Source organism: Marmota monax, unplaced genomic scaffold, assembly GCF_021218885.2.
Source record: "Marmota monax isolate L192 unplaced genomic scaffold, Marmota_monax_Labrador192_F-V1.1 WCK01_AAM20220418_F8-fsc01011, whole genome shotgun sequence".
Lineage (NCBI taxonomy): Eukaryota > Metazoa > Chordata > Mammalia > Rodentia > Sciuridae > Marmota > Marmota monax.
Genome location: NW_026693795.1, coordinates 92,847 through 107,176, shown reverse-complemented (window position 1 = coordinate 107,176; position 14,330 = coordinate 92,847). Strand labels below are relative to the sequence as shown.

Sequence of the window (14,330 nt, the reverse complement as noted above, 5' to 3'; positions counted from 1 at the left end):
AGAAGTATTATATGCATATTTGTCCATCTTCATCTTTATGCTTTAAAAGTTCATGATATTAAGACATTTGTAGCATAATAAATAATGTACAACTTAGTCTTGTATTTACTCCTTTTCAATTCTTAGTCTTCCAATGAATGTATCATAATAATTTTTAGGTTTCTAATAACAAAATATCATAGTCATTAATTGGTTGGACATTATTTCTCAATAGAGCAAATCTTGTTTCTATAATAAGAATTTGGCCAAAAAAATGAATTCAAAATTTATTTCAATATATTATTCTTCTGACACATAGCAAAAAATTTCTTAAGAAATGAAAATGGTTATTAACTACAAGTTATAATAATTTTGTATTTTCAGAATATTACTCTCTGAAAAAAGCATATACAAGAAGTATAAAGTGAGATGGAAGGCACGGCGCTCGGCACAGGTGGAAGGTGGAGCTGCGTGGTGCTTGGTGCAGAACACAGAGGCTTTGCTTGCGGGTCACCAGACCTAGCTCTGGAAAAAGCACAAGGTCACCCCAGTATCCCCCACCTCACCAAATACCCTATGCGGGAAACAGACGGAATCCATCTTGGAAAACCTTACTCCCCATCTATCGGTGAGCGTGGCTACCAGCGTGGTTCTGTGGCTGATCAGGTACCTGGTTTCCAACTCCCCAACCCCAGCTGTGATAACTCAAAATTTTTCCCACAAGCCTTTTTTTTTGGGGGGGGGGGCGGTGCGTAACTATCAATATGTAACAGCAACTGTACAGGCACTTGGTTTCCAACTCAGAGACTAAGAGTAAGGAGGCTCCAGGTAGAAGCTCAAGCCCTCTCACACTGGCTACCTCCACCATCCTGAACGCAGAGACTCAAGCCAGGAATAGACAACTCCACCTACTGCAAGAAAAGAAAACAGAGTTCTGAGACTTTTCTTTCTTTCTTTTATTTTTTTGCTCTTCTCATCCAATCTCCTTTACTCTTCAACCTCTGGTCCTCACAACCTCAACATTTGTGAAACCAAGAACTTTGCATGAAATAGGACTTTAACAACTTAATCACCAGAATAATATAATATAGAGGAATTGCATATGCCCCACTTCCCCCCCTTTTTCTTCTTCTTATTTTCTTTCTCCCACTCACTTTTTTTTCTTTCTTTCCCTGTTATTTTTTTCTTCCTCCCCCTATCCCACTTTCAGCCTCCTAACTTTTACTATTTATATGTAGGGTGATTTTCTAAATACAGATAGGAGTTTGTGTACATTCTTCTGTAAATTACCCCTGTCTATTCGTTAGAGTTCTCCAAAGTTGCTAAGTTAGATTAACCCCGTACTGTCACTCCTTTCCCCCTTAATATAATGTCCTATGCCTGACCCTCGGTTTTCCATATGCCACCAGAAATGGCCTTTTATGAAACTAATGACTATATTTTAAATAATGATTGAAGCCAACATCTGTAGAAATAGAGTCTAACTATAAATGTATTAATAATGAAAACTTGCTCATAGATGATGTCCTATTGATATTGGGAACTGTTAACATTATCTACGCTAAGCCTCAGGCCAGCATCATTTCTAAATGGAGAAAAACTGAAGGCATTCCCTCTAAAATCTGGAACAAGACAGGGATGCCCTCTCTCATCACTTCTGTTCAACATAGTTCTTGAAACACTGGCCAGAGCAATTAGACAGACAAAAGAAATTAAAGGAATAACTATAGGAAAAGAAGAACTTAAACTAGCACTATTTGCTGATGATATGATTCTATACCTAGAAGACCCCAAAAAACGGACACCTAGGTGATTGCATAACTTAACTGTTATAACTTTTGATGCTATAAACATGGGATGAATGTATCATTATAGTACACTGTCTTTAATTTTTTTTTTTTTTGGTTTAACACTGAGGAGTGGTATGTCTGGATCATATGGTGGTTCCATTACTAATCCTTGGAGGAACCTCCATATTGTTTTCTATGTTGGTTGCATTAATTTACAATTTCACAAAGAATATATATGAGTTCTGTTATCAACATAATAAATGTATCATTACCAGCAATTTTTATTATTTGTATTCTTTTTTTTTCTAAATAAAAAAATTTTCTTCCTCACAACATCATACATGTATTCTGTATAATGATGAGGGTTTCGTTCTATCTTCCTTGCAACTCTCCTTCTCCCTCCTTTTCCCTCCCACCTCTCTTCCCTATTTAGTGGTAATCTTCTTCTCATGCTCTTCCTCCCTATCCCATTTTGAGTCACCCCCCCCCCTTATATCAGAGAAGACATTCGGCATTTGTTTTTTAGGGATTGGCTAACTTCACTTAGCATAATCTGCTCTAATGCCATCCATTTCCCTGCAAATGCCATGATCTTGTTATTTTTTAGTGCTGAGTAATATTTCATTGTGTATAAATGCCACATTTTTTTTAATCCATTCATCTATTGAAGGGCATCTAGGTTGGTTCCCCATTCTAGCTATTGTGAATTGTGCTGCTATAAACATTGATGTGGCTGTGTCCCTGTAGTATGCTCTTCTTAGGTCTTTTGGGTATAGTCCGAGAAGGGGAATAGCTGGGTCAAATGGTGGTTCCATTCCCAGCTTTCCAAGGAATCTCCATACTGCTTTCCAAATTGGCTGCACCAATTTGCAGTCCCACCAGCAATGTATGAGTGTACCTTCCCCACCCCCCCCACCCCTGCATCCTCGCCAGCACTTATTGTTGTTTGACTTCATAATGGCTGCCTTTCTGACTGGAGTGAGATGGTATCTTAGGGTGGTTTTGATTTGCATTTCTCTGACTGCTAGAGATGGTGAGCATTTTTTCATGTATTTGTTAATTGATTGTATGTCCTCTTCTGAGAAGTTTCTGTCCAAGTCCTTGGCCCATTTGTTGATTGGGTTATCTGCTTTTTTGTTGTTTAACTTTTTGAGTTCTTTGTATACTCTAGAGATTAGAGCTCTATCTGATGTTTGAGGGGTAAAAATTGGTTCCCAGGATGTAGGCTCCCTATTCACCTCGCATATTATTTCTCTTGCTGAGAAAAAACTTTTTCAGTTTGAATTCGTCCCATTTGTTGATTCTTGGTTTTAACTCTTGTGCTATAGGAGTCTTATTAAGGAATTTGGGGCCTGCCCCCACGAGATGAAGATGAGGACCAACTTTATCTTCTATTAGACGCAGAGTCTCTGGTCTGATTCCTCAGTCGGCCATCTTGAAAGGTAAAGAAACACGCTCCCCCGTGGGAAGCAGCCCCTCATCCCTGGAGCCACCATCCCACCTGGGGTTTCTGACAGGAAGAAGCCCAGAGCCCCCACCTCTGCCAGCTGTCAGTAGTTTGGACACCTGGGAGCTCCAGGTCCAGGGGTAGCTCCATTCCCACCATTGATAGCAGGCCCCCCAGCCTGGGCAGCCCAACCCACTCAGCCCTTGGTGCTGACAGACGTAGAAATCCCACCATGGGGGCCCGTGCCAGCACCCACACACATTCTGCTGGCAACCAGGCTGCAAGTCCACTGGAGCAACTAGTCCATCAGCCTCTGCAGCTGCTACTCAGAGGCCAGGGCCTGGGACCAGTGTTTGTCCCAAGAACAGGCAGTCCCAGTCAGCATGGGACAACCAAGTTTCATCCCCCTTAATGCTGCCAGTGTCAGTTGCCTCAATTGCAACTTGGAGGACAGATTTGTCCCCAGTTCTTCCATCTCCCATGGCAGAAATGGGCATCTGCTAAAAAAGTAGAGGGACCCCCCAAACCAGAGAACACCATGGGGCAAGCTTGGGACAGAACAGCTCCAGTGGCTGCCCCTAGGCAGAGCACCACCATGAGGACCAAGGGAGAGAAGGCAAAATACAAACCAGGGCAAGCAACCACTGATGTTTGTGCAATTCATGCCATCCCCCAAAGCCTGACCGTGCAGAACCCCTGAAGCTCTCCTGGGAGGAACCATCACCACCCTCGGAAAGGCCACCTCAACGTGTAAGTTTGTCCCCATGCAATCCAGGAACCTGGGAGCCCAAACTAGCTCCCGGATCTCATATCTGTCTTTGGGGTTCTGTTCATCTCCTCCCCAAGTGAAGGAAAGAGAAGCATGAGACAGCATTTACAGGGTAAATGGGGCTTCGACATATTCAGCGCCACTAACTAGACCATCCCTATAGTGGTCACTTTACAGGGGACAAAAACCAACTCTGTTCTTGGAGCCACGAGGGCCACTCCTTTAAGTGCCAAAAGGCGCCCCCTTACAGGAACCCTGAATTCCACCTCGGAGCATCAATACCTCCATGAACCAGGCTGCATATATTTACAGAGGGAATCATATCACCCATTTCCCTGGTGGTAAAGGTGAGGCTCTGGGAAAGGACATGAATTATGAGTTAGTCAAGGTCCTGCCTGGAAGAGCTGGGACTGGAATTCTGGAAATCTGGCTCCAGAGCCTCATGTGCAGAACCCTGCAGGGGAGGCCTGATGCCGGGAGCTTGGAAGGGGGGGACCCATCAAGTTGGGGTGGGGGGCTCAGAGAAGAATGAGGAGATGGGTGTGGCTGGGGAATTCGTCCAGAGGGGGAGACCAATAGGAGAGGGAGGGGATCGAGTGAGGGGACTGCATGAGCAAGGCCAGGCAGCGGGAGTGTGTGGGTCAGGCAGAGGAATGACCTGTGAGCAGCTGGGGGTGCAGGGACGGAGGGGGACAGGATTCAGAAGGAAAAGAAGGTTGGGCCACACCATGGAAAGAGCCAGGTCTGGCAGGGAGACACCACCCCTCCCTGCTCCATCCTCCAACTGTCTTTGAGTCTGTGCCTTGAACTTCCCCAAACCCTCCCTTCTCACCACCTCCACTGGCCCTATTCCACCCCTCCCAGCTCTCACCTCCTCCCTGCCTCGCCCATAACAAGACAAAAAGCTCAAAGCTGCTGGCCATTTCCATGTAGTTCTTTTCCCTGCACCTTGTCCCCACATCTGTCTTAACTTGAACTCCAGGTCGGCTCTGTAGGGGCAGTGGTGGGTGACACACAGGATCTCCCTGCTTTAGAGCTGGAGAAACTGAGGCCCAGAGAAGTAATTTCTACTTCTATTTCAGATCTTGGGCCATCACCCCCTTGAGGAAGCCCTCCCTGCACTCTCTACTACCCTGTCAGGCCTGGTTTTTGGTTATTTGTTCTCAGAGGACCAAGGATTTTTGCTGTAGAGAACTGGCCTCAGGTTGTCACTGTCTATTCATTCACATGGATTAGTTTATGTCTTTCTATGTCACTTGGCATGCAGGGGACACTGGAGAAACACTGAGCGACTGAATGACAGTTTGGGTTCTTGTGACAAGTAACAAGAAGAGGTGTTAGTAGAACATGGATGGGGCACCACATGGTCCCCACTTGGGGTATAAAAAGTCTAGGAAGCTTCTATAAGGGGGTGATGACCTGGTTGGAGCTTGAAACCTGAGTTGCTGGTAGCAGCTGGAACATGCAGGATGGTACCTGGCAGGAGGTGAGCCCCTGGCTCCTGTCACCTTCAGGAATCTGGGTTCAAGGTCCAGTGGTCTAGGTAGCTGGGAATGTGGGCCTGTGAAGGCCTCTGCCCCAGCTCCATACCCCAGGTGACCTTGAGGCAGGCAGGGTGGCACACCCTTCCTCTGCTCACTCCCCTTTGTCCAGTGGTAGCCAAGGGGCATCTGACTCACCTCCTCTTTGCCCCACTTCCCCACAGTGAGATTTATTTTAAAGTTACCTGAAAATCCCTCCAGCCTTCCTGATTCAGCCACCCTGTCCTCTGTGATTCTCTTGTGAAGGTCAACTGAGGGTCCCTGGAGGACTGCAGCCCATGCACCTCACTGGCTCAGCTCACCCACCCCACCCTGTGGCTCTCCACTCTCCCCCACCAGGTGGCAGAGGCTTCTGGAGGTCTTCCCACCAGGAGTCTAGAACAGGCTTATTTATGTAGAATAAAAAAATTACGTATTTCATCCCATTTTCCTGGTCTTTGACAAAACAATTCTATTTGCATAAGACTAATAATTCAGTGACCTCCTTAAAGGCCATTTTTCTCTTGATTCTGGCCCATACAGAGGCCATGCTCTGTTAGAGTGGGAAAATAATTTTTTCTTGGTCACAGATTTATAGCTATAAGCAGAGCACTCTGTGAAAATTCTTTCTAGTGAGTAGTCTGGGCTTAATATTTCCTATACTTACATATTATGAAGGAGACCTTCCAAACATTGTGGTTCCTCTGTGCACCTCATATCCCTTCTCATTATCTGGACCACAAGCCAATTTCAAATTTCCCCATCCAAGCAAATGGCCTAAGGACAGAGAACTCCCAGATGCTCAAACAACAAGGAAACCAGAGAGCCAGGACAGGGCCTCTGTAGTAGTGAGGAGCCTGACCAGAGAGCCAAGTAAAATGAAAGGCTCCTGCTACCCAACTCTGAGGGCAAAGCTGCCAGGAAGTGAGAGGGAAGGGGACATCATGTCTCTGAGCCTCCACTTTGCCCCAGGATCACAGAGGTCAGGGTGAGACCTGTGCTATGCATCTAAGCAGTCTGCCACCAGGTCCCATGTGGGAGAAGGTGGATGTCATCTTAGCAAAAGAGTTTTCTCTTGGACCCCACAGGAGTGGGTCCTGACCTGGAAGAGGATGGTCTGGTGGCTGGTCCAGCTGAGCTGCCAGGTTGAGAGGCCAGCACAGATGTGCACCTAGATGCAGCCTTGCTCATGGTGGTGCTGGTGCCCCGAGGCAAACTTGGGCATTTCTGCTTGGGTGGGCCCTTTGGGGATGGCACTGAAAGGAGGGGCCTAGGTGGCTCCAAGATCATGGTTGCTGTTTGTCCTGTGTAACTTGGTCACCATGGAAATACTCTGGTGGTGGGGGCCACAGAGAGTCAGGCCCAAGCTTGCCTCATAGGTCTGTCTGGTGCTCGAGGGTCCCTCCTCTTAGAAAGGAGATGCTCATTACCCACAGGCTGCTCCCAGGTTCTCTGCTCTCAGGTTCCACTGAGGACACTGCCAAGGGCATAGTCATGCAAGTTGGTCTTTCTGGGGTGGTGCTGGCCCCTCGATTTCTGCTTGGGTGGCCTTTGTGTCAAGCATTAAATGGAGGGGCATTGGTGACTCCCTGCTCATGTTTGCTGCTTGTCTTTTGTCCCTTGGTCACTGGAGGTATTCTGGTTAGAGGTGCTGCAGGTTTTCATGCTCCAGGCTTGCTGTCTGGGCTTGGAGTTTCTCTTCTTTTGGAGCAGATGCTCAGTGCTCCAAAGGCCAGTATCACATCTGGAGGGAGGTCTGTAGTCGTAGAAGCCAGTGATTCCACAGCATGGACTTTCAAGTGCAGGTGGCCTTTCTGGAAATGGTGTTGGTCCCCTGCATTGATCGTAGGGGTTTCTGCTTCGGATGACTTTGGAGATGGCAGTAAAATTAGAAGCACCCATAGCTAGGGTGTCTTAGCAGGTCCTAAGCTGGACCCATGGTGCCCAAGTCCTGGAAAGTCCCACAAAGGAGAATAAGCCAGGGCAGTCCCTGCCAGAACCTGGACTCTCCAGCCTTTGAACCCAAAGGTGCAGGATGCCAGCCTTGCCTGCCTTGAGTGTAGTAGTTGTCAAGTGCTTCACAGTCGTTGCACAGGAGCATTGCTGGCACAGTCAGGCATTTCATTGAGATGAATCCAAACCAGGGGAACAGGTTTTTGAGCAGTATTGGATGTGGGAATATATAATGTGATTGGCTTTCTAGAAGGTAACCTCATCGCCATGGTTCCTGATGGGCACTGCTGAAAATACAGAACCATCCGGAGGACTGAAAATTTGATGAGTCATTCATTTATTTATTTTTATACCAGATATTGAACCTGGGGTTCTTAACCACTAAGACACATCCTCAGACTTTTTTTTTTAAATATGTTTATTTAGAGACAGAGTCTAGCTAAGTTGCTTCAGACCTCTCTAGCTTGCTGAGGCTAGTTTTGAACTCCATATTTTCCTGTCCCATCTTCCCCAATGCTTGGACTACGGGTGTGTGCCTCCAAGCCCTGCTGGGCCTTTCATTTTGGCCAGATCTGAGCCTCTTAGTACTTTTGTTAGGAAATGGCCAGGAGGAGGGAGAGTGGATCTTAAATGGATGGTTTGTTATTGTAAAGGGCTGGGGATTATAGTTTGAATTAATCTAACAGTCTTCTTAATATTGTCCTGAGCATTGAATTTACCCATATTGACCCTACCTCTCCCCCTGCCCAATGCCACTGTGGATCACTGAGGGTTCTCTATGGTCCGAGTTCAGCCACAACCCTTTTCTTGGTTACTTCTCATAATGACACACCCATGAACTGCATATCTTGACTGGTAACTAAAGCTTTCGTTGGTGGTGCTTTCAAATATGAAACTATAAATTTGTTATCAAGTGACTTGTCTAGAAATCATTTTCTTCCAAATTGTTCCAAAGAGGTCAGACTGGAAGAGGACCTAGTCACTTGCCAGGCTGACCTTCTTCAGGTGTTCCAGACCCTCAGTGATTTCCATCAGTTCCCCCTCTTTGTAAAATCATGCAATAGACTTGTGTTTGGGGAAGCAGCAGGCTTAGGATTGAAGCAGGAGTTCAATAGAGGTTTTCAGCAGGAGGCTATGATAGGAGTCCTCAGTGCTTCCCCAGTGAGCTTGCCTTTTAATAGCAGGTAACCCTGAGAATGGGACAGCTATCAACAACTAATAGATATCAGTACTCACATGAAACAGCTGATGTGCTGTGTTCACCAGCCTATTCTTTTTTTTTTTTTTTTGATATTGTTTTTTAGTTGTCAATGGACCTTTATTTTATTTATTTATATGTGGTGCTGAAAATTGAGCCCAGTGCCTCACACATGCTAGGCAAGCACTCTACCACTGACCCAAACCCCAGCACCATCAGCCTATTCTTTAAGAAGAAAGGATGTTCATAACCTGTTAGTGTCAAGAAAGCCAAAGGAGCACATGTACTAGTCTCTGGGGAGTAGTAGCCTTCTAGGGCAGGCTCCCTGACTGTGTGTTAATTAAGTGTCCTGGTCCATGTGGGCAAGATGAAAGTCAACCTCAGTGTGAACTGGGAAGCGCAGAGCTGATGACCAAAGAGAGCTGTTCTTTGACATTGCATTTCCTTCATCTATCGTGTTTAGCATGAGGAAGATTTTTTTTTCCTTGTGGAAATTGAGTTAATAGGTGGTAAATAAATATCTTAGTTGCTTCTGATGTGGCTGAGGAGCACTTTCAAGTGTTTAAAAAACTGGTTTCTGTATATCATTCTATAGCTAATTGCAATTCTTATGAAACCTTCTCATAGGCTGTTTCTGGTTTTATTGGGATTTTTTTCAGCTGCATTGTGAATTGGATGAAGGACATTTTCCCTTCTTATAAATGGTTTTGTGGAATTTTGAGATTTGGGTTTTTATTCACATTTGAAGGGAATAAATCAACCAGCCTTAAGAACATGACATCTTTCTGATGGATAGAAGCAATTCAAGGAAGAATAAGGATGATGTCTTTTAGAAATGCTATAGGAATATTTGTTTGGGGGTCAATAAATAACATGCTTAGAGTTTAATAAATATTTTGTTATGTCATCGTAGTTTCTACATTTTTGTATTCTAGTAGAATTTTATCTAGTTTTAATATTTGTTTTTGAGCAGACATCTTTATCTTGAGAGATATCATTTAGTGTTACTTTTCAAAATTTGCAGCTGTGTAAATCCAGATGCTTGGTGAAGCTGCTCTAGTGTGAGGAAAGCCTCTCCTGTTAGGCCAGGAGCCTGTAAGGCACCATCAGCACATATGAAACCTGCTATGTATTATAAGCAACAGGAAATAGCACAGAAGCTGCAAGTGCATTTAGGTCATTTGGAAGTTGAATTCTTGTCATATCTTTACTTTGCTTAACATATCTTCTCCCCTTTAGTTCTTTCTTATAGTAATTTGAAGCTGATGAATTTACTGGTATTTTCAGGAGAGCATATACAATTAAAATATTTTTCAATTCAGTATCAGTTCAAAGAACTTAGCATCACCTGCCTCTCACCTTTGGTGGGAAGGTAATGAGCAGCCACTTAGCTCTGTGTGCACAAGGATGATGGTCCTGAGTCTCCTGGGATGGCTAGCTAAATCTGGAAGTTCCTTAGGAGATGGAAAGACATCAGCTCCTCATGTTCCATTCAACAGTGAGCACAGGGCGCTCAGTGAACATGCATTAGGTTTGTGAGTGTTCCCTGCAGGGACTGGTCTCCTATTCCCTTTCCAGACCTCAAAGCTGAATTGTCTGTCCTTCTCTCTGCTCCAGTAGCCTCAGCTATTGAGTACTATTGCCTCTGAGATGCTTCTTTGTTCATACTACTGGGATCTTGCCTCCAAAGTTTAGTTGGAAGAATAGGAGGAAACTGTTGCTTTAAACTGCACACAAAACAAAAGGAAGTGGCTTTGCCTTTCCCTAAAGACATGGAGATAGAGAAGTCCGTTTCCGTGGTCATGGCCATGCTATGGAACAAATTCTTGGCCATTCCACACCATCCTTGCTTCTTATATGTTTTGTGCATCAGTGAATTTTTTAGCCCTAGCATTTTCACCTATGGGAGGCGTGTAGAAACGGAGGCACAGAAATGCCACCTCCTTGCCATTTCATGGGGTCCTCAGGTCTCTGCCTGCTGCCCCACCAACTTTCCCCACAAACCTCTGGAATTTCAGCAGTGCCCTCTGCTGTGGGCCTGTGGAGCCAGACTAAGTTAGACTTCCCGTGACTCAAACTTGGAAGTGATACCCCATGAGGCTTGTTGATTTCTGTTTCTTAGAAACCAGATGCTGATGTGGATCCACTGAGAGAGGAGGGAGCTACAGGCTTTGGGCACAGGATGCTGTGGTGTTTGAAATCCCCTGTAGTGTACCCCATCATACGATCGGAAGAGACATTGGGGCAATTTGATTTCGCACAGGAATTAGAATTCTATGGCAAAGGGGAGGCTATCTCTGAAAATAACCCTCCAGTGGTGCAGAGTGGGGACCATGGCCAAGAGAGGAGCTGACTTTCCCTCTGTCACTGTGGGACTCAGGTCATGGTAAAGTTGGATGTCATCCTTTGTCCCTTAACTTCCTATGTCATGTTATCTGTATATTTGTGCATTAGAGACACATGACTCCTGGATTAGGGTTTCTCAGGGAGTCCATGTATGTGTGGGCACATGTCCCTGATGACAACCTCTAAAGCAGATGCTAGAATGACCCCTGGGAACATGTTGAGAAGCTATGGAGGCCCTGCAAGGCACAATGACTTCCTCAGGGCCACACACATACCCACAAGAAGGGGAAGGGTCTCAACCAAGCTCTGTCTCCCCAAACCAAGGGAGCTGGCTACACCCGGGCCTGTCTGAGGGCCTGATCCAGGGTGTGTTGGTGTAACTGGGTCCACCTGTGCCTATGTCATGGGAAGACTGCAGCCCAGTGGGCCATTGGAACCATCTTGTGTAAGAAAGGGGCTCAGCAAAGGACTTCCTGAGACAGTGACCTCACTTCCTTGGCCATGGAACTCACAGAACTTGGAACCCTGGTAGCTAGGCACTCACAGTCCACAAACAGTCCCAGTCTGCTCACTGGTGTTGAGACAGCAAGCCCAGAGCCATGAGTTCTTGTTGTCTACAGATCTGTGGGTGCTTAAGCCTCAGGGCTTTTCCTGAGTGTGGAGGTGCTGGGTCAGCGCTGTGTCCCAACGACTCTGGCAATTTTTCCCAAGGAGACCAGAAGTGAGACAGGACAGGGCACCACAGGTGTCCATAGTTTAACCCACATTCAGATTCCCCTTTCAAAAGTGCCAGATCTCACCAGGTTTGTGTCTGTGTGTATGTGTGTGTGTGTGTGTGTGTGTGTGTGTGTGATGTCTCCTGAGAATATGGAGGGAAAATATTTTGATTTCCCCTGACGTATGGCAGTGATTCCTTTTGCAAATGGCTACCGTTTTCCTGTTGAAATGTCCCTCTTTGATTGCCCATCCTAGGGAGAAGATGACCAAGGCTCATCAGTGGATGTGTCCTGTCTTGTGGAAACCCTGACATACTTCTCTGGGAGCTCGAGGATGGCCTGGTGCCTGCCCTGCAGCAGGGGAACACCCCCTATGTCCATGGGGTTTTGTATTTGTACCAGGATTTGGCCAGTACCCAGAAGGCTCTGGAGCTGCTGGGTAAAAGGTGTGTATGACCTCCAAGCCCTGGCCCATGGCCATCTCCTGGCCTGGTGTTGGGAATGCCGGGCATCACTCTGAACCTCCGTCAGCTCTGAGGAAAGTAGGGTTTTTCAGAGGAGAACTCTGCCTGGGTGTTTAGAAATCCAAGTAGGATGAGCCCTAGGAGTGTTTGCCTCAGAGTGGTCCTGGGACACAGGCTGGCGATGGCTCTGGCCTTTCCCTGGGGGCCTGTCCCCTCCCTGAGAGGAAGTTCTCTGCCTCAGACCTCACTCTTCTGAGGCCTCAGGAAAAGCAGTTTCCACATTTGGGAAGGAGTCTGTGGGTTGCATCTGGGAGGGTTCCAACCTGCCTGTAGACAGAACAGGGACCCCTGGGGTCAACTGAGAGGGTCCTGGCCCTGAGGTAGCCAGGCAGCAGGTGGTTGGGTTCATTCATGGCTCAAATATATATGAAGCACCTACCTTTGGCAGGCACTTGGCCTATCATTTAGGAATCCGTGCAGACAAACTCTCCCAGCCCTCCTGAGCTCCCGTTATTGTCAGTAAGTTAGTCAAGTCCACCAGGCATCTCGACAGATGAGGGACACAGGATATTAGAGGTCACAGCCTCCTGGTATTCTCTAGGTATGGACGCCTCCAGCCATATGTTGAGGAGGAGTACCTTCAAGACAAGAAGTGAGTGGTCTTTGGGCCAAGAGGGAGGGCTGCTGTCTCGAGAGTGGTCACTTGGGGGGCTGTTGTAGAGGATGGCTGGGCAGACCTCAGGGTCTACCCTGTTGTTTCCCAGCAGAGGACAGAGGTCTGGGGCTTACTCTGTAGAAGGAACAAAGCAAGCTGTGGTGGGATTCTGGGTACCCAAGGAAGAGAGGCGTGGCTGGAGCCCAGAGCCAGGCCCTGTGAGGATCCCTCTCCAGCACAGCCAATCCCAGCCTGGATTGCCCATGCTTTTTTGTATAGAGACTGGAGAGAAAGTGAGGGGAGAATCCTACCCACACATGTGCCTCACAGTTTTGCCCCCTTTGCTCTGCTGCATGTGACCTGCTTGGACACTCTCTGGGAAGCTCCCCATGCAGGGGACCTTGGGAGGTTCCAGCTGAAGGAGAGGCCCTTTACATCATTATCTTCCAGTTGGTACAGTTGGTGACCCAAGCTGCCATCCCATTCTTTCAAAGTCAGCCATCTTCCCTGGCAGCTACATAAAATTCACACACACACACAAATGCCAGAGGCAGGGGGTCAAGAAACGATTAGACCAGAAGCCTCCACTTCTCCTAGAATGTTTTCTCGCTGCCCTAGTTCTAAAGTCCTTGAGGGCACCTCCCACGTGTGAGCACCTGTGCATTGTGCCAGATGCCCCACCACAGCTATCCGCCTCCTCCCACTAAAACTGTCTATTTTATTTTTTGTGATTTTTTTTTTTTTAATGTCTGGGATGGCATTGTAAGTATTTTAGTAGCAAACATTTATGTTGACACAATAGTGCTCAATCCATTCACCAGGCTGTGCCACCCCCAGCACTGAATAGCTGAAGATGGAGCCCCCTTAGAGCACAGGGGACCTGTGGGGCCCCTGTGCATGGAGCAGAGATGACTGCCTAAAGGGTGGTGAGGATTTCAGGGCATTTTATCCCCTACTGTGTTCTGTGACGTTAACTAGGTTAGATGTCATGTGACACTACAAACCCTGTTCATGTAAGACAGCAAACTTAGTATGTGTCTTCTTATTGCTCCACAGATCATGACTCACCTTCTTCTCATTCCCTAAGAAACAATATTGAAGTTAGACCAGTTAATTACTCTGTAATGGACTGAACAGTTGGAATAAAAGGAAGAGTTCCATGTTTTGCATTCCAAATAGAAAGCTGTGCCTTGGGCTGGGCTGTAGCTCAGTGGCAGAGTGCTTGCCTAGAATGTATGAGGCACTGAGTTCAATCCTTAGCACTACAAAAAAAAAAAAAAACCAACTAAACAAAGAAAGGCATGCTGTTGATCTAAAACTATTTAAAAGAGAAAGAAAGAAAGAAAGAAAAGCTGTGCCTCTTGAATAGTTAGTCCCAATGAGAATGCAAGGGAAATGTTCATAAAGAAAATTAAAGTGCTGCTCCAGGGCATATGTGAATGATAAGAAAGCAAAACAGCTGATAGGGATAAAGTTTTCATAGTCTGGAGAAC

The 14,330-nt window shown here is 46.4% G+C and overlaps 1 long non-coding RNA gene across 4 annotated transcripts; it reads left to right on the top strand.

The window, feature by feature from the left end:
* The first annotated feature begins 368 nt into the window (after positions 1–368).
* LOC124105100 (uncharacterized) lies at positions 369–14,122 on the top strand. Of its 4 annotated transcripts, none has more exons than XR_006855629.2 (6): positions 369–607; positions 3,098–3,211; positions 3,895–3,966; positions 11,975–12,164; positions 12,784–12,834; positions 13,894–14,122. It is a non-coding gene; the product is annotated as an uncharacterized LOC124105100 (long non-coding RNA). The 4 variants fall into 4 exon arrangements; XR_006855630.2 differs by lacking the exon at positions 369–607 and adding an exon at positions 627–645; XR_009228432.1 differs by lacking the exon at positions 369–607 and having other exon boundaries at positions 2,344–3,211.
* The last annotated feature ends 208 nt before the right edge of the window (positions 14,123–14,330 follow it).